General features: G+C 42.9%; 1 protein-coding gene across 16 annotated transcripts in view; it reads left to right on the forward strand.

Moving 5' to 3' along the window:
• LOC119717831 (uncharacterized) overlaps positions 1–18,137 on the forward strand; it is a 131,092-nt gene that overhangs the window by 47,879 nt on the left and 65,076 nt on the right. For all 16 annotated transcript variants that reach the window (XR_011811197.1, XR_011811168.1, XR_011811188.1 and 13 more), the window contains one exon: positions 11,722–11,773. The gene's annotated coding sequence lies outside the window, so the exon portion shown is untranslated. The remainder of the gene's footprint in view (positions 1–11,721; positions 11,774–18,137) is intronic.

Genomic DNA, 18,137 nt, shown 5'->3' on the forward strand with positions numbered 1-18,137 from the left:
ACATCTTGTCAACAAATTACAAGATTGAGAAAGATTGTGCTAAATACTCCCGCAATAATTTCACCAGAAATACGAGTATTCTGGGCTCCTGGAAAGCATATGTTTCTCTAGGAATCAGGGTTGTATCCTAAAGGAGTTAAACTCTCATCTCACGGAATAAAAGAGGTACTGACAGTTATTCCCTAAAAAAAAAAAAAAAGGCATTTGGGTTTTGTGGAGTATTAAAATAGAGTAAAATGGAACTGTAAGAAGGCAAAGAGCTCCAAGTTCAAGGTCTGTGGTTCAAAGGGACCAGCCAGGAAGGGACTTGATCCCATGTGAAGCACAGTGGGGCTTATTTTACCTGCTCTGGTGCTTCACAACACTTACTGTATTCAACAGAGAGGGTTTTGTTATTTTTTTCCAGTATAAAATGAAAATACTGACCAATTACTGCTACCTCCTTTTAAGTTGCACTTCCAGAAACGAAAATGTAAATGTCCTTATTTTTAGGATGGTTTGAAGTTGCCATATTCCGATACCTTCTCCAGAATACAGATAGCCTGAAACAGGAATCCAGAAATTGAGGATGACTCAGAATTAAAAATGAGTCAGTTTGTGCTTTATTCTGTTAAATTTCTTTGAACTACGGAATTAGAAGCAGATGAAATGGTTACCTTAGGGTGCCTTGTCCAGAACTGTATAAATTCCCTTGCTGCACGTGACAGGGGAGCAGGGCAGCTTCAGAGGTCCCTGTAGCACGTGCAGGAGAGTGACAGAGGGGATAAAACAGGAGCAATCTGTGCTCCCGAGCTGCCTGAACATCACACAAGGCATTACTGCGTGCCCACCTTGCAGAGCAGATTTTGCAGATGTGGGGTCTGCCGTGAAATCAGAAACAGCAAGAAATATTTAACCTCGAGTACCTACAAGCAACAACTTTCTGTTTAGTTCCTGAAGAACTTGTGACTTGTCAGTGAATGCCATTAGGCGGCTCACGGTTCAGCGTTCAGAACAAAATATTTCAGCATGGAGCAAGGGCACAGCATCAGCTGCTGCTTGCTCTTCATTTTAATCCCGTTGTTTCTTAACTACAGAGTTCAAAATCTTCACCTATTACTGTTCTCATTCAATATCAAGAAACAACCTTCCTTTCTTACAGTATTTCCTCCATTCTTGCTAATCTGTCATTTCTTTTGTCCCTCTCACAGCGTGTTCCTTGTCTGGTGTCACAGATGAGCTCTGTGTCTGCTGGCACAACCAGCCGTGTAGGTTGAATATGTCCCTTAAAAGTCTTTCTGTGTTTTTACTGCATTATTAGGACGTGAGGAACAGTCTCAGTCGTGCCACAGAAGGTTTAGATTGGGCGTGAAGGATTCCTTCATGGAGAGGGAGCTCAAGCACTGCAACAGGCTGGAGGTATTCAGGAGCTGCGGGGATGTGGCACCGAGGGGCACAGTGTAGGGATGGGTCAGGGTGGTGGTTGAACTTCATGAACTCAAAGCTCTTTTCTGGCCTGGATGATGCCCTGATTATTGAGCTGTGTCTGTTCTGCCAAGTCCTGTCACTGCGTTAGCCAAAAATTGAGTTTCTGGACAGACAGAAGGATGGTGATAAAGTGTTTGGGTGATGGGGGGCTGAGAAGAGGGACTTGGATAGTATAAGCAGTAAGTGTGTCATCCTGTTCTTCTTTGGTAATTGTTTTGGCTAAACTAATGTCCTCCTGACATGTAACTCCTCATCATTTTCTAATAAAGCATAATTTAAGTCACCATTTGTTTCTCCCCTAAATGGTATTTTCTTTCTTTCCCATCTTAACTTCAGCTTCTGTGTTACTTTTTGAAGTAACAAGGAGAAAGCAAAGTAGTGGATCAGATGTTTTCCACGCCGGTGTTTCTGCAGATTGGTTTATTCAGGACAGCCATCTTCCAAGTGCTGCTTTCTTCAAGTCAAAAGGGAGCAGTTCATCTTCACGCAGTGTGCTGCAGTAAGCATTGAAGAGCAATACAGTTACAAATTAAAATAAACTTCAAAGCTAATTTTATGATTTCATATCTAGCTCTTAATGAAGTTTTAGTTTCATGTCTTTACACCAAGCCTGTAATCTGGTCTGACCTTATCTGACTGAAGATGAGATTTTTTTTCCACAGAAGTGGGTCTTAGAGTGAGTGCCTTTAGAAAGTTGTCTAGTCCGAACTCACCAAGTAGTGGTAAATCTTGCACCTCTTTTTTTTGAAGGCTAAATCTTTAATAATGCTACAGCAAAACAAAACAAGAAGTTATTTCAAAATGGAACTCTTTTGGCTTCCAGCCTTTGTATCTTGCTATGCCTTTCTCCGCAAGGCTTGCAGGGTGGGTTGCTGTTTGTCATAGTCACAAAGTATCACTAGAAGTTGGGTCACATCCTCATGTTCTCCATAATAAACTGTCTTTGCTCCTTTGACCCAGCATCGTGAAGCCTGTATCGCAGTGTGACTGTTTTCTGAGCTCTACCTTTGAACGCTTGCCAGTCCTTCGGCATCTTTGCAGGGTGGGTATCGGAACTGGACATGAAGTTCTAGCTGAGAATTCAGCTTGGTTTGTTTCGTAAACACTGAAGGATGGTGTCATCAGCCAAACCATTAATACACCCTTGCCCTGCACTGGCAGTCCACATGGGGATGATTCACTTCAGAGTGAAGTCTCTTCAGAGCCCTTTCTGGGTAGAAAGCATCCCAAGTCCCAGAGGAGTAGCCTGTGTTCCTTCTGGAAGCACGGACAGCTTTGATTTGTTAGGATTAAAATCATTTGTTGTCTTCAACCACCGCTAGGTCATCGTGGAGCATTACTATTTCCTCTGCCAGTACTTCTGTCATCTTAAAAGTTGTTTTTTTATTATTATTATCTAACTTACAAAATTGCCAGGGCCCAGTTCGATGCCAGTTACTGCTCGTGTCACACAGGCAGTAACACGAAAGCCTGCCATCCACTTGCTTTGCATAAGACAGCAGTTTACCAGCTCTGGAAAAGATGAGGGGACTTTGGTATCCCAGGTGATTCTTCTTGCGGACAGAATGAGTCATCTGCATGTGGACTTCAACATGTGGGTGAGTGAATCATCAGGTGTCGAACAGATGAAGCTTTTCAATGGGACATGCACAAGATCGTGTTTTCTCACAGAGACAACTTGCACCTGCCTGAAGAAAGGAGTAGGGAGGCTGGAATAGAGTGACATCGAGTGCCTTCGAACATGTTACCTGGGGAGCTGATCCGTAAGCCAGCCCAGTGTTGCTTTTCACAATCCTTTGTATGTGTGTGGGATAGTGACCTTTAAAGTACTGGTAAGAGCAGCAGCTTTGGGAAAAACTAAAATAATTGACCAGTGGTTGCACAAGAAACTGAGCACAAGTTTGTCCTTCTCACGTGCTTGTCTCACAAAACAGCCTGTAGGGAGGCTCTGTAAATTGGGGCAGCACGTGACGACGACCCAGCACGTACGTAGAGCCTGGGGCTGGATAAAACCCGACTGCATGCATTCATCCGGGTCTGACACAGGGCTGTGGCCAGCGCCCGCTTGGGCAGTAACCGCAGACTAAACTGCAGGATTGTCTCAGCTTTGCTTTCTTTTTTTTTCGGTAGCACATGGCTGAGTTCCATCATCCACAATCGTGCTGAGTTTTGGGTTTGACTGAGTTCTGAAAACTAGACAGCAAAACCATCTTGCTGTTATGACAGATTGGGGATAAGAAATGAAGCACCACGTTTAGGTGTGAACATGCTAGGTAAGTCGGGTTCAGAGCTTCAGCCGAAACCTGACGTGGGTTTACATGAAAAAACTAACAATCATTTCATGGAACTTCAGCTAAGCTTTAGTTTTGTAATAGTGCTGTGAGCTCAGGGAATTTTCTTACAGGTTTCATTATAAAGCATTTCTCAGTGGGCTTTTTAAAAGGGTTTTTAGGAGGTACCAGTAATTGCAGCCTTACATGGACAGAAGAATTCTCTGAGCAGTGAATTTTTATTTTTATTTTTTATCTCAGTGAGGGCTGCAGGCTGAAAATACATAGATTTTAGTCACCAAAGCAAACTTAAAGTGAGGTAAATTCATTCATCGCAATTAAAGGTGCAGATGCTTTTAGGATCTGACCAAATAGCTCTAAGTAAAAGCATGTTCTTCATTCCTACTTCTGAATATGGATTTCGTAGAGTGGAAGGGTTGAGCACCAGAAGTGCAATAATAATAAAAAAAACCAACACCACCCCCACTCTTCACACCCACCCCTTCCCAGCTGTCTAGCTCAGTAACTTTCACACCATGGTTGCAAGGCCAGAACGATTACAAATTAGGGTTAGCACAAAATCTAGCAATCTGAATGTTTCTACATCATTTTACTGTAACGTGGAGGCTAGAATTTCTCAAAGAACAAATCCGACAAAATGCACGAGGGCAGGGAGGTCACACTTTTTTTTTTTTTTTTTTTTTTTAAAACAATTCACTGCAACAGAAAATGGGATTTCTCAGCCTTGCTTTTCAGGCAAACCAAATCATACATGGCACTCCTGCATCCTAGGATCATCCTCATTACTGAATTTTCTTCTAGGAGGAGGTGGCAGGACATTCAAACAGTTCCATATACGATACCAAGACCCAAAACTTCTGGCTACGGGGCAGTTCTTGGCTGTTGTTTTTTTTTTTTTAAGTGTCCTTAGGCAAGTCCCCAGGTGCCCATAACAAATTCACGGGAGCAGCAGAGTACGTTAAACCTTCCTAAATCTTACCCTGTGCAGAGCCTCTCCGAGGGCTTATTTTCAATTGTGGTGGAAGGAGCATGCTTGGTCTTCACTCTGATTTTTAACTTCGCCATAGATCCCTCTAATTAATTTACTCCAGGGCTAGACCATACTGCTTTTTAGGATTGTAGAGCAGCCATTAATGGAAATTGGTTGAGAGTGGGAGTGCATGCATGTAGAAAGTGTGTATAAAAAGATAAAGATGAGCCTCTTGCTTGTGATGTGCTTAGATCAAAGCCAACAACATGTCCTATACCTTCGAGTAAAGTTAGGTAGAGAGCTGCTGTGCTCTGAATAACAGCTGCCACCGCAGCCTTCAAGGCAGGAAAGCTTTTGTGGTCCTCAGTAATGCGCAGCTGATTCTTACAAGCCTGTGAGTTCTCTTCTGCATACAGTGATGTACAACTCCAGGTATGGATCAGGGGCTTTGCCTTGATTATGACGTGAGATCAGTGGTTTTCAGGTATCCTTACAGGAAATTACGGTATCAGCAGTAATTGGGGATAAAAGGTACACTCCCTAGTGCTTGAACCCGATGAACCCTCTGGCCATTGTTGCCTGTGCTTATATTTACAAAGGCAAATTTGCAATAATGCAAAAAAACAACCTGTTGTTCTTCATGGCAGCGTTAAGAGGTAGTGTATCAGAGAATTAAATATTTTAATTGCTGCAAAAGAATCTTTATGGAAATCGGGTACGTACCAGTCACAGCCTCCCTGCTTGCTACCCTGCTCTTAAAGGAGGCGTGATAGCTGTGAAGGCATCCTTAGGATCTGGGTGAAGTATTCATACTGCACTTGTCTGTGCCAGAACACCTCAGTGTATATTAAGAGAAATCAGAGTTCACCCCCCAGGGAGATGTCATAGTTCCCCCAAGAAATCCAGCATCAGAAACCCAAACCAATGTACAGACACAAATCAGGTGATTGCCAGCCTAGGTCTAACAAAATCGACTTTAATTGAAAATGTGGTGCCATAACTTCATGTGTTTTTTTTCTTTTTTCTCCTTTTGATGCATGGTGTGCGTTCAGGACTGTAGGACAGGGAAACTTGTATTCTGCCCAGCACTTCTCGGCTCTTTTTCCTGCTCTTGCTGTGCTCCATGTGGGAGCTATCACTGTTGAGAACACACTGCGCTCTTGCTAGAAAAAAAGACTAAAATTCATCTTTTAATTTATTTGTCCTCTCGTTTGGAGAGAGCAACTAATGTGATTTCGCATAATAAAACCAGCCATGTGAGAATCCACAGAGGTGATTTTCTAAATTTAAGGTTTCCCTTGAATTTTTTATCACAAATAGATTGGATTACTATAGGCTGTGTCAGTGTGAGTCACTTGTAAGTGCCTGCTAATCCAATAAACCTGAGTGGTTTCTTATGGAAATACTATTTTCTGATTTCTATTTATACTGTGGACCTGGCCTTGCTGAATCCCCACTGACTTCACTGGAAACATCTACGTGGAAAAAACTCATCTAATTTCATATGGTAATGGACATCACCATGAATCAGTAAAACGAAAAATAGCCTCGAGTAATTAGTAAATGTTTTAAAACGAGTTATTTCCCTCAGTGTTGTTCTGTATTTTGTAGCGTTTTAGGCTGAGAGTAAAAACAATCTGCAGAGCTTTTTTTTAATTTAGTTTGTATGGAAGGTGGAACAGTGTTAATAGGTTTTCGCCCTGTCCTACAAATTCCAGTGGTTTTGCTCCTCTTGTTGCCACTGCCCTACTTTGTGCTGGTGCAGTGCCCTTGGATCACTGCGTGCTGTGCTGTCCTACCACTCTCAGCCCTGCTGAAAACTGCCTAAAAAAATGGAATAAAAAAGCAGCCGCTTTGAAATCATGACTTCAGCCTTTTTTCTCTGTTTAGCTTGAGCAGCAGCTGGTATTACGAGACAGCAGAATGCAAATACTTGGCTATTTTTCGGAATTTGTCTGAAATTAAATTTAAAAAAAAAGCGAGGAAGACAGTTTTTCCAACATGAGATAGGTTTTACTTCCCTTCCAGAGCAGCAGGAGGGTCTCACAGTCTTAAAATCTAGCCTCTAACCCTGCCCGTTGCACAATACCGGGATCTGTGTTTGCAAAATGGATCTCTCCAGTGCTGAGAGGGGGAAAAAAATAAACGTACTGGAAATAGTTTGACAAAATTCAGCATTTGGGACATATGCAGTGCTGCTGATAACCTTAAGGCACCGCAATCTTCATAATGTTAAATTTACATGCACGTACTGAGTGCTCAAATACCATCCTCCTCGGGCTCTACTGGCATGTTGTTGTGCGTGGTGTGAGGGCTGGGACGCTCAGCTCCCCTCAATTTTTGACGTGTTGAGACAGAATTTGTAAATGTTGGCTGCCTACTTGATCACACGTATTTGTGATGATTATTGAGCCTCTGAAATAAACACTGCCTGGGGAGTCAGATCGGTAGCTGGGGAGATGAGAAGCTCTAATCTTGATTTTGCACAACAAATTCTGCTAGTAAATGAATAAATTCTGCTAGTAAGTGTTGCATGGCATTTGGGGAGGCAGTTCAATACCGAGATTTTAGATCTGTTAGTGGTGGTGGTTTATTAGCAATAGCTCCAGATCCTGAATTAGATCCTTAATTAAGATTTCAGCTAATTTTGTCACTAAGCATCCAGTCTCTCGAGCAGATACTCAACAGAGTAAGGGAATGCGCAGAGGCCTGGGAGTTAATGAAGAACCTAGAACTAAAGCACAAGAGAAGAGTGAAAATAAAGCAGAGAGATCTGTCTTCGTGTGTTGAACACAGTTGAATAATATAAAAGCATATCTGATGAGGTAAATATAAAATCTAAAGTACAAAAAGACTGATAGCTCATGTTAGTGGAAGCCTCATTCTTGCCACAGAGTGATAATAGATAGTAGATAGTGCACTAAATAAGCTGGTGAGCATAATTCTATTATATCGCAGGTCTTTTGAAGGATCTGAAACCCCTTTTGGAGTCACCAAGGGAACAATTTTGGTAATTAACAGACTTCAGGTTAAAGAATAAAGCTGCGATATCTCTGCGAGCAGTACGAGCTGTGGCAATCTTCTTGAAAACAGTATGCACGGGCAGGCTGGCAGCGAGGTTCAAAGGCAAAACTTACTCAACACACGGACAGCTGAAAACGTAAGAATGCCTAAATCAATATGTTCATTGCAGGGGCTTGAGCCAGCTTGGGTTAGGTGGACCTGGCTTATTGCTGCATCTGACAGCAGCGTTGCATCAGCTGGGCTGCGGGGCAAGATCGCTGCCCAGGCAGATTTGTCTCGACCTGAAACAAATGTGCTCTTCCCTCCACTCAGCTTATTTCTAAAACCAGCCTTTGTTTAATACGAGAGTTAAAAATAAGCTTTCTTTTTTTAGAAACATGCCCTGTGGCTGGTCTGTGGACCAGAGGGCTGCTTCTAACCCTGCTGTTTTGTTAGGTAGCTGCTGCTCTGCGTAGGGCTTTCTTTTGGGAACGGGACACCGTCAGCGCCCTTAAGGTTGTTCTCTTGTCTGTGGACAACAATGCAGGAACACATTGCCAAGAACTCCGTTTAAAAGTCGTCCTGTTCCCTTCTGAAGGCATACACTAACTGTAAAGCCTGAAAATTGAAATTATTGTTTTTTTTGGTGTTTTATGACTTGTTGCGCTCCTGTGGAGGTGGTCAGCTGCAGGAGAGGGGAAGAGGACTCTCAACCCGAATTTTCCACGATGTGGTGATGAGGCACTGTCCCAGGATGCCAGGTCAATGCCATCAGTCTGTCTGAAGCCTTAAGCCCAGGTTTCCTGCTTCTGCCATGACTGCAGCTCTTGGGATGTTGCACATCAGGCAGCTCATCTTCCTGTTTGTGGAGAGCCAGACTCCCAAGAACAGGCTTTTTAAATTATTTTCCTGCATTCTTAAAAATAGGGCAACTGTACCAGCTTGATCAGAGGCACTTGAATTGATTCTGATGAAGTTGGGTTATCAACATTTCCCTTCTTAGGTCTTCAGACACCCCTGGCCCTCTGCGCCCGTGCAGGGACTCTGACTGATTTCATGCTGTTGATGGAGCATTTGGGAACGTGAATTACATTGAGAGTGGAGCTGGGTCCTTGATTCCATTTGTCTGGGTGAGTTGCATGGAAGAAGGAAGCCGTAAGAAGGAAGTAGGTGAGGGAATGGCTTGTGCTTCAAGGGAAGGAGGAAATCCTCTTTTTTTTTCCATTCAGGGTTCCACTTGCTGTATGTTTGGGCTGTTCCCCACCCATCAGAGGGGTTGGAGCCCTCTCACAGTGCATGCAGTGTGTTTTTTTCCTGAAAACAGAGCATGCTCTCTGATTCCTCACTCTCCTCCTATGGAAAAAAAGCAGTGCTGTGAGATCAGCAATTACCTTTCCCCAGCACTGTATGTTCTCTAAACGCAGGGTTCAGCTAGGAGGTCACTTCAACAACAACTAGAAACGATGGCTGTTTCCAAAGGCTTCATGCAAACCTGCTCTTCTGTAAGCACTCCGTACTCGAGCAGATTTTCTTCCAAGTGCAAGAAATCCGTTTTATGTGCTGCTTTCTGAGAAAGATTTGTTGCTGGCTGTTTATCAAACAGCAAGAGTGCTGCGGAGAGGGGGAAAAAAACACAGTGGCAGAAGATGTTTGAGTAGCTGAGTACCGCTTCTCCCCCAGGAGAATTGCTTTCAGGACACAAGGTTGTTGATGGAGTTCCGAAGTGAGTACGTGTTTCCTTTCCCCCTCCTTCGTTCCTCATTAATCAGTAAGGTGGGAAGGCCTCTCTTTGTACTCGAGGCATTTTCATGGAGTTGTGGCAATTCTTCGTAAGTTATAAAAGAAATAAATAAATAAATAAATAAATCCCGCAGCAGTAACCCAAACACAACGGGTTGTGCTCCAAACTGCAAGCTCATCTCACGCTGTTGAGATGCGAATTGAAATTGTGACAGAATTCTTCCTCTGTTTAGAATACATTTTTTTTGTATCTGCTAATGACATATTGTCATGCAAATGAAGTTGAAATAAATTAAAGGAAATAGTTTTCCTCTAAAGTATACTCAGCTGTAGGACTCCATAATGGAGATCTATTTTCAATTAGAGTTTGGAATTTGGAATAAGAAGCCACTGAACTAAACATAGTTGCCAATTTTGAAGGGACATAGCTAGCATAAAATCACACCCATCTCCAAAATATGTTGATCTATTTAAAATCTGGAGGAGTATCATGAAATCTGTGGTTTTACTTTGTATATTTGATTGTGCTTGGAATTTAGAATTATTTTTTCTGGATTTTTTTCCCCCCTCACAACAGCATTTTGAGAACAGAAATGCCATTTTTTTAAAACCACAAATATTGGCTGTGCATTTCAGAGGCAAGCAAAAATAGTGGCCAGGGTCATTAGTGAAAAACACACTCCATAAAGCTCTATTGTTGCTTTGCTAAATTTAATAGTGTGAGGTTTAATGATGTCCCTTCTAAAGGAGTTAGACGATTGCATACCTCCTAATGATGCATGAATGCGTTTCACATTGAGATTTTAGAACCTCAGCTGATGAAGGCAGGATTGGGAAAACATTTTTTTCCATGCACAGTTGCTTGATGAATCGATGAGATTCTTTGTTTTCTTCTGAATGCGTCGTTGGTTTTATATTTTGCTGATGCTGAAGGTTGGGTACCTTGTGCTGAGATCAACATGCAGCCGCTGTTGTGAACCACTGATAGTTTTATTTTTAAATATGTTTGTCCATCTAATTTTACTGCATGTTTATAAAGACTGTACTTTCTTTATTGATTTCAGAGGGAGCAGTATGACAGTGTGAAAACTAAGACGTTAGGGTGACCGAGGCAATTGCTGCACCTTCTCCAGATCCCACGGCTTTGTAACGTGTAGGTGAGGGAAGTGAAGCAGCCAGAAAGATCTGTGGCATTTTTGCGTCCCTTCATCATCCTCACCCGGCTGCAAACTTTAGAACAGAGCCAGGGCTCTTCCTGGCATCCTCCTCTTTCCATCTCTCTCTTCTTGGTGCTTGTGCATCACCATTTGCAGCAGACTGAGCACCGTGCTGACCTTGAGTGCTGAGACGTCTTTGTATTGCATTTTCCAGTCCATCCCTTGCTGTTTAGTTACTCATTGTCTGGAACTTACCAGTTTGTACGGAGCTTTGAATAGCTCTTCCAGGTCACTACTTGGCATGGTAAAGGGAATGAGGAATTTTTTTTGCTGGTTCTGCTAAAGTTTTACTAATTAATGGTGTGGCTAAAGAGAGAATGCAGCATTAGAGCATTCTTTTTAAGGACAATACTCTGAATAACTCTACTTCATACATTTCTCCTTTTCTTTTTCTCCTCCCTTTTTATGGTTGCTTGTTTTTTTAAATTTTAATCTTCATAATGCTTTACAAACATAAACGAATTCCCAGTAAGGCATGGATATACTTTGTGTTTTTACAGATGTGAATCCGAAGCGCAGAGCAGGACATAGGGGCTGACTTCAATTCAATGCCTGTTGCAGTGTGTTGGGGTGCTTGCAACATAGGGCTAGCAAGTATGACCCCAAAAAAGGGAAAATTACCACTTTTCTGGTGTAGGTGTTGGAGGCAAGGCAGGGAACAGTCGAGGAATGTAAAATGATGCTATATAGCTATCTTGGAGCAATTAAATCCCTTTTTACATGTTTAATCTCATTTTTTCTCTGGTTATAAGGAGCTTCTTTGGCAAAGTCAGATTTTGGCATTGTTGACTTTCTTTGGTGGCGTGCTCAAATCACGAGGCAGTCTCCGCAGTTCATCTTGATAGAGCGCTCTCGTAGCAGAAATATTCTGGCAATCCAGTTGGAGAAATAGAAATGAATGATGGAATATTTTTTTTCCATTGCTGAGTAAAAGCAAACAGTAAGCTTCAAGCATTAATTAGCAATATAATAAGAAACTTTAGTTCAAGTAAAGATTTTTTTAAAACAGAATTTGTCTTTTTTTGTGTTGCAGAAGAAGAGAAATGGTGACCGAGCTGTGCAAGTGAACCAGGACTATCCAAAAGGTAAGTCAGTCGAAGGAGACTGCTTTTTTTTATTGTTTATAAGACTAGAGGACATCTGTGCTGTAAGATGTGTATTTAATTGAGAAGATAATTAATTTTCCTCCCTTCTTTTGACTGTGAGTGTAGTGTGTGACTTTGTAGAGTTGTTTGGAGTTAGCTGGTTTGAAGCCATGTTGCTCAGGGCGAGTTGGACTCGGTAGGTCGTTTCTCTGCCTTTCTCATCACTGCTCAGGATTGTGTCCTGTAATTGTGTTGCTGCTGCTGTTAGAACCATGGTGGTCCAGTGATGTGTGGAGGAGGTCTGCGGGGAAAGGCGTTGTCTCTTTTGAGGCTGTTTCTGATGAAACTCGAGGAGTCAAAGCAACCTACAGGTACACAAGAAGGGCTAGAAAGGGTTTTCAAGTTATGAAAGCTTGGTAATATTCTCCGTAATACCAGTTGGTGCAAGGAAAGTTTTAATCTTCCTTTCAGGCTGCTGAATATTTTTGAATATATTGAAAACAATTATTTGGAGTGCTGTATGTGTTTGTGGTTTAGCACAGGAGTTTCTTCCATTTTGGTCAAGAAAGACAAACGTTTTTCAGTGGTATTTCAGATAGCAAGCCTTACAGCTCATCTTCCTGATTCGCTTGCAGTAGACACCGGCAGACTTTTAAGATGTGTGCTCGTAACTGTCTTGAACAGAGCAGGTACTGTGCAATAAGAACATCTACGCTGCAGTTGTAATAACAAAACCTAATATTATTCTGAATTCGGTTTCACACAGGGCTAATAAGTGAATTCATTAAATGATTACATGAGGCTTTCTGTGTATTGTTGAGTCAACTTTAAATTATCCATAAGTCTGCAAAATGCATCTCAGTGTGCTTGAGCAAAGGATGAGTATGTTCTTAACGCACAGGTTTTGATATTATTGATGCCTCCAGTTTGTCAAACAGTCGGTATGGGTGGTGCTTTATTGATCCTTTCTCTATGGCTTCCATTAATGTAATTTTAATTAATACCTGTATCCTTGTCTTGTCTGAAGTGTTAGTAATCTTACAGACTTGCTTTTTATAGACACTTTCTATTAAAAAAAAAAAAAAAGATATTAAAAGTGGTAGAACATGTGTCAGGCATATGCAATTCCTTCAGCATCATGTTTTCCACACTGATTTAATAGCTATTGAATCTCTTCAAATATTCTTGTTTCCAAGACCTGTTTTACAGTAATAAATCTTCCTGGCTGTAAAATTCTTGAAATGATTCAGGAGGACAATTGTTTCCTTAGCACATTCCTGAAGAGATCATAGTTAAAAATGGAAAGGTCCTTAACCAGGTCACTTTTTTCCTTCCAGTGCATGTAGTCAGTGCTGAAAATGACAGTTAATTAAATCACCAGTGTTTGTCCTGGTGAACCACAACTTGGCACTGATGCGCCTTGCTGTAAATTCTTAAGAGAAATCAGGGTAGCAAGTTTTGTATTGGAGTGCCACACTGAACTGCACTGAGAAATGCCCGGCCAGATAAAGCTGTGGCATGGCTTGAGACAACTCTTCGTTTAAAAAAAAAAAATATAAAAATCTGTCTTAAAATTGATATTGAAAATATTAATGAACTTGCTGGAGATTTACTTAATTTCCCTGAATGTTTGCACATGAAGCTAGTAGATGGGCTGGGGTGCACAGGTTTTTTGACACAGAGGGTAAGAAAAAACCTGCTCAGGGTAGTTTTTAACATCTTCCTTCCATACAGTGAGTGCCATTTCTAGTTCTGGGGGTTCTCAAGTTGTATGGAAACTGCATCAACAACGAGTACATGGTCTGTTGTGTTGCCAGCTTGTATTTCTTCGGGTTTGCCACCAGAGTACATTTGGAAATAGCAAGCCCTTATGTAGGAGAAATCCCAAATGAATTCTGCAGTCCATGATGTAGGTTGCATGCCTGACAAGTTATTAAATTACAAGGGTGATGAAGTTGTGCGACCTGGTCTGTTGGGTCCCAGAGGGTGAACGAATGTTGTATAATCTGTGCGGCTGTCTGACAGCTGGAGAAGGCTGCAAACATCAACCATGAGTTCCTGGGAGCAGAAGGGAATTCAGCCAGCAGCCCCTAATGAGCTCCACGAGTTGCCTTTGCCAAGGGAAGCCATTCGGTAGCTCGTGGGGAACACAACGTGTGCCAAGGCAAGGGAGACGTGAGTGTGCCAGAAGCACACAGCTGGAGGAGGATCTTCCTGGGTGAAAACACAGGTTATGCTGTGAAATTCCTTTGTCAGCCATGGTCTTAAAATCTGTGGCTTTCTGAAACACTGTTTGTTTGTTTTTTTCTGTTTGGTTAGCTGGATGGCAGGTGTTGGGATCACCCTCCAGGTTGTTGAGCTTTGAGGAAAGCAGTAAGTCCTAAGGTTTGTTCCTCCTTGGGCATTTCCTTCAATTACTCAGGCTTTGGCACCTGAGATACTTGATCCTCTTTAAGTACCTTAGGGTAGGAAATAAGACTTTGCAGCTCCCCCAGGCTTTTTAGCAGATTTGTGTATGAAATCTCCTCTTACCATTGTTCTGGAAAAAGGAGTCTGGTATCCACGCCATCCTCACCTGCCAGGCAGAGGGATTTCCATATAAACAGAGCATTTTAACCAGGTGCTTTTACTGCGAGATTTTCAACCTTGTTCTTCATAATAGCACCCATGAGTATTGCAAAAAACTTCCCTGCTAGTCACTATAGAGATAACCTCTGTGCTTAAGAGGTGGGCTTGGGGATTACTTCTGCACTGTAGGATCTCAACAAAAATGCTTTGTCTCATTCCTGTTAATGTCTCCTGGAAGAAAAGGGGATGCTAGGAAGCATTTTACACGTGGGTGTGTATGCACAGACACTTGTACAGCTTGGGAGGAGCTGCCATAGTCCTGTTGGAACTCTTGGTTGGTTGTGTAAAGATCTGGGGTGGTCTAACAAATGGACGAGGGGATGAGAAGGTTTCTTACTGGCAGTTCAGGTCCTGCTAACTTTGTGCCTTTGTGGAAGCCACCGAGTCGTGTTCCTCATTCTGACTTGTGAAGTGAGAGGACCCTACCTACTTCAGAGTTCAGGCATCAAGGTACATCTTAGTATTTTGACTTTTCAGACCCAAAAGCCTAATATCTGACCTCAGGAGGAAGCCTACTCCTTGCACACCTGCAAGCAAGCAAGTTTCTTAGGCTGCTCAGTCTCGTAGCTTTGGCAGGGATTGACAAGGACTTTTTGCAGAGAAGAGAGAAGTGCAGCCAGCAACCGTCCAGAAAACCATTTTCCTCTTTGGCTACCTCTTCTGAGGAGGTCCACTAGTGCATGTGGCGTTAAAAGAGACAAAAACCACAAAGAGGTCAGTGCTTGGATGTGTGCGAAGTAGCCATTAACGCAGGCAGCGAGTACTCAAAAAGAAACTCTTCATTTGACAGTGCAGTCTTCTAGATGACTTATAAACATAAAAACACACCATATTTTTAAAAGAGCACTCTTAATTTCTGTCAGATGTGAAAGTACCTGCAAGTTTGATGTGTGTGCGCCGGCTAGGAGCTACCAGATTGGTGTTTTATGAGTTGCCTGGGGTACGGTGGCTTCATATACAAAATCCTGGCACCACCACGAACACTGGGAGACGTGTATCAGCTTTGCTGCGTGCTTTGGGATCTGTGGTGCTCAGAGCACGTCACAGTTCAGGATTCCCTTTGTGCAGCTGTGTTCTGGGCTACAGGAGGCCCCAGGGAGCAGGCCTCTGAGCTTCTTTTGCCCCTTTTTCCATAGTGATGCAGCTGTTACAAGAAAGCTTTCTGGAAAATAACACCCCTCCAAAAAAAGGGGGGAAAAAAGAAAAAAAAAAAAAAGTTATGTATCATCCCAGAACGTATGCGTCTGTGTTATTAAGACCTGGCTGATACATTCCCAAGCTAAGTGGTACACGGCACGTGTTCCTGCTCTTCTCTCCTCTGCGTGTTGATCAGAGCCTCCCTGGTAGTCCCAAACCTGTGGTTTTCTGAAGACTTTGCGTGTTTAAAATTGGAAGACACCCAGCAGCAAAACCTTCTCCCCTTTTTTTTCTCCTTTAAGTGACTCACTCTATCGAAAGGATAAAAAGCTCTTGGTTTCAGAACCATGTTTAAGATCTAGAGTTTATACAGAAATTTCTTTTTTCTCTGCTTGGCAAGCTAAAATTGTATAGGGCTGGAGCAGTTGGGTGACCAACTTGCAGTTGTGCTTCCCCTGATGCCTCCCTCAACTCTCAGGCAAATCCATGCACACACACAGGGAGTAACGAGGAGCTTAGCATCCTAAATAACTCTCGTTTCTCGTTTTGTAACCTGGGGGGTGTCTTGATGCTGGAGAAAGTGAGCAACAGGCAGAGGACAGGGCACTGATCTTGTTAAACACTTTTCTCTAGAGATGCAGGGTGAAAATACATCTTGGTTATACAAATATTTTTGCATTGCTAATGCTTTTTTCTTAGCATGAAACCCAGAGATTAACAAATCATTTTTTGACTTGATTTAGATTTTTATTTTCCCCTAAGTGAGGCTAGTTTCTATAGCTCAGGGGTGGGAACCTGTGTATCCTACAGGCTATATATGACTCACAACTGTTTCGTACAGCCTACTATCACTTTACTTTTTCACGTTATATAGATCAGTACTGACATGGTTGCTAACACATGGCTGCGGCCTGCCAAATACGTTTCAAAGCCTTGGCCCTTAGCTAGAAACAGATTTCCCTGAAGTTGCTAAAAATTGTTGTGTCACAACCTGTTTTCACTTGCAGGCACCAAGTGTCGGTGAGTCCCGCTTGCTTCCCAGGCAGCCGGGGATGGAGAGACTGACATCGTGACATCCAGGCTGGGGGGGATGCAGGCTGTGATGCCTGATGGGTTGGAGCTCTCCAAGCACTGATTCAGCATCCTGGAGCTTTGCATACCATATTTCTATCGCCCAGTGTCGTTTGCTTTGGGCTTTTTCTTCAAAACACCAAATTCTCCCAGGTATGGGAAGCGATGGATGTGCGTTCCTCTTTAGTTTTCAGCATCCTTTGGCCAATCCAGGAGGGTTGGCCTAACAGGCTGGAAAATTACAGCCAGCTCCATCAGCCTTCCAGGAGGAGTGCTGCTGGTCCTCAGAGGAGGGCGATGGCTGAGTCAGGCCATGCTGATGGGCTGCTGGCTTTCTTCTGTGCCCGCAGCATCTTCCAGCCCTTCTGCACGGGGCAATCCCAGCGGAGGCTGAGCTCAGCTGAGACAGGTTGTTCCTTTGGCATTGAACCAGCCTTCAGCAAGAGGACAGGGGGTGCAGAGGATGCAGTGAGGAGAGGGAGAGGAAGCTCACGTCTCGTTGGGTGTGCCTATCACAAGTCAGTTGTGGAGATTTTCCTCCTGTCTTCGAGGCTTAGATGTGTGTACGTGAGAGTTCAAGTACCTAGAATAAAGGTCTTAATATTGCCTGTGTCCATAGGAAAAATAATTTGCCTTTAGATTCAAATTTAGGATTTTTTAAAATGTTTTTCCCCTCTTGGTTTCAAACTAATAAAACTCATATATTGTGCGTGTATAAAGGAAGAGATAACGGGTGAGATGATGTCATGTCAGACAAAAATTTGCAGAGATGCCACTCAAAATTAACACTTAAAACTCTAGAAAACCTTGTTGTTGTAATGCACATTAGAATTCTTAAAATACTTCGCAAAGGCTGTGAGGGTAAAGCCAGGGAGCCCGGATACCTGCATTCTGGTTCTACTCCATCTACTTTGTAAGCTTGGAGAAGTTGCTTTGCAGTTCCCTGCCTTGGTTCTCCTGTCAGCAGCGTGCTTTACTTGCTCTTGATAAAGAACTTCAAAATAAAACCTTGAATTGGTGTTGTTATGGACTGCCATAAACTTAATTAAAATCCCTTTTCCTCCTCCCTCATCCCTTCCCAAGATGAGAACAAGACGCCTGTTCTTTTCCAGGTGGAATGCTGGACTGATGTGCTGCAGCTGCTTAAGGTTAGGATTTACCCGATCCCTTCTGCTCTCCAGACACCCAGTGAGCAGCTTCAGCTGGAGAAAACCCTTGGGTTTGCACCACAAAGCACGCTGTCAGGCTGTCCAAGCCCATCAGCATCCTTTCTTGGGAGCCGATGGAGCCACACCAACCTGCCCTTACCCAGCTGCGAGTACGGATCTCAGGGAAGAGAGAAGCTCTTGTGCTAAACTTCCTGCTGGCAAGAACGTGAGAAGTGAATTCAAGCAGGCATTGAGCTCTGGGGGTGCAGGAAAACACGTGGATTTTGTACAGTTAAACATCGTGGAAGAAGTTGAGTTCAACAGAGTTAAATCTCCACGCTTGGAAGAAATGAACACCCGTGCTGGGGTGCTGCCCTACT

The sequence above is a fragment of the Anas platyrhynchos genome, chromosome 1 (assembly GCF_047663525.1).
Source record: "Anas platyrhynchos isolate ZD024472 breed Pekin duck chromosome 1, IASCAAS_PekinDuck_T2T, whole genome shotgun sequence".
Lineage (NCBI taxonomy): Eukaryota > Metazoa > Chordata > Aves > Anseriformes > Anatidae > Anas > Anas platyrhynchos.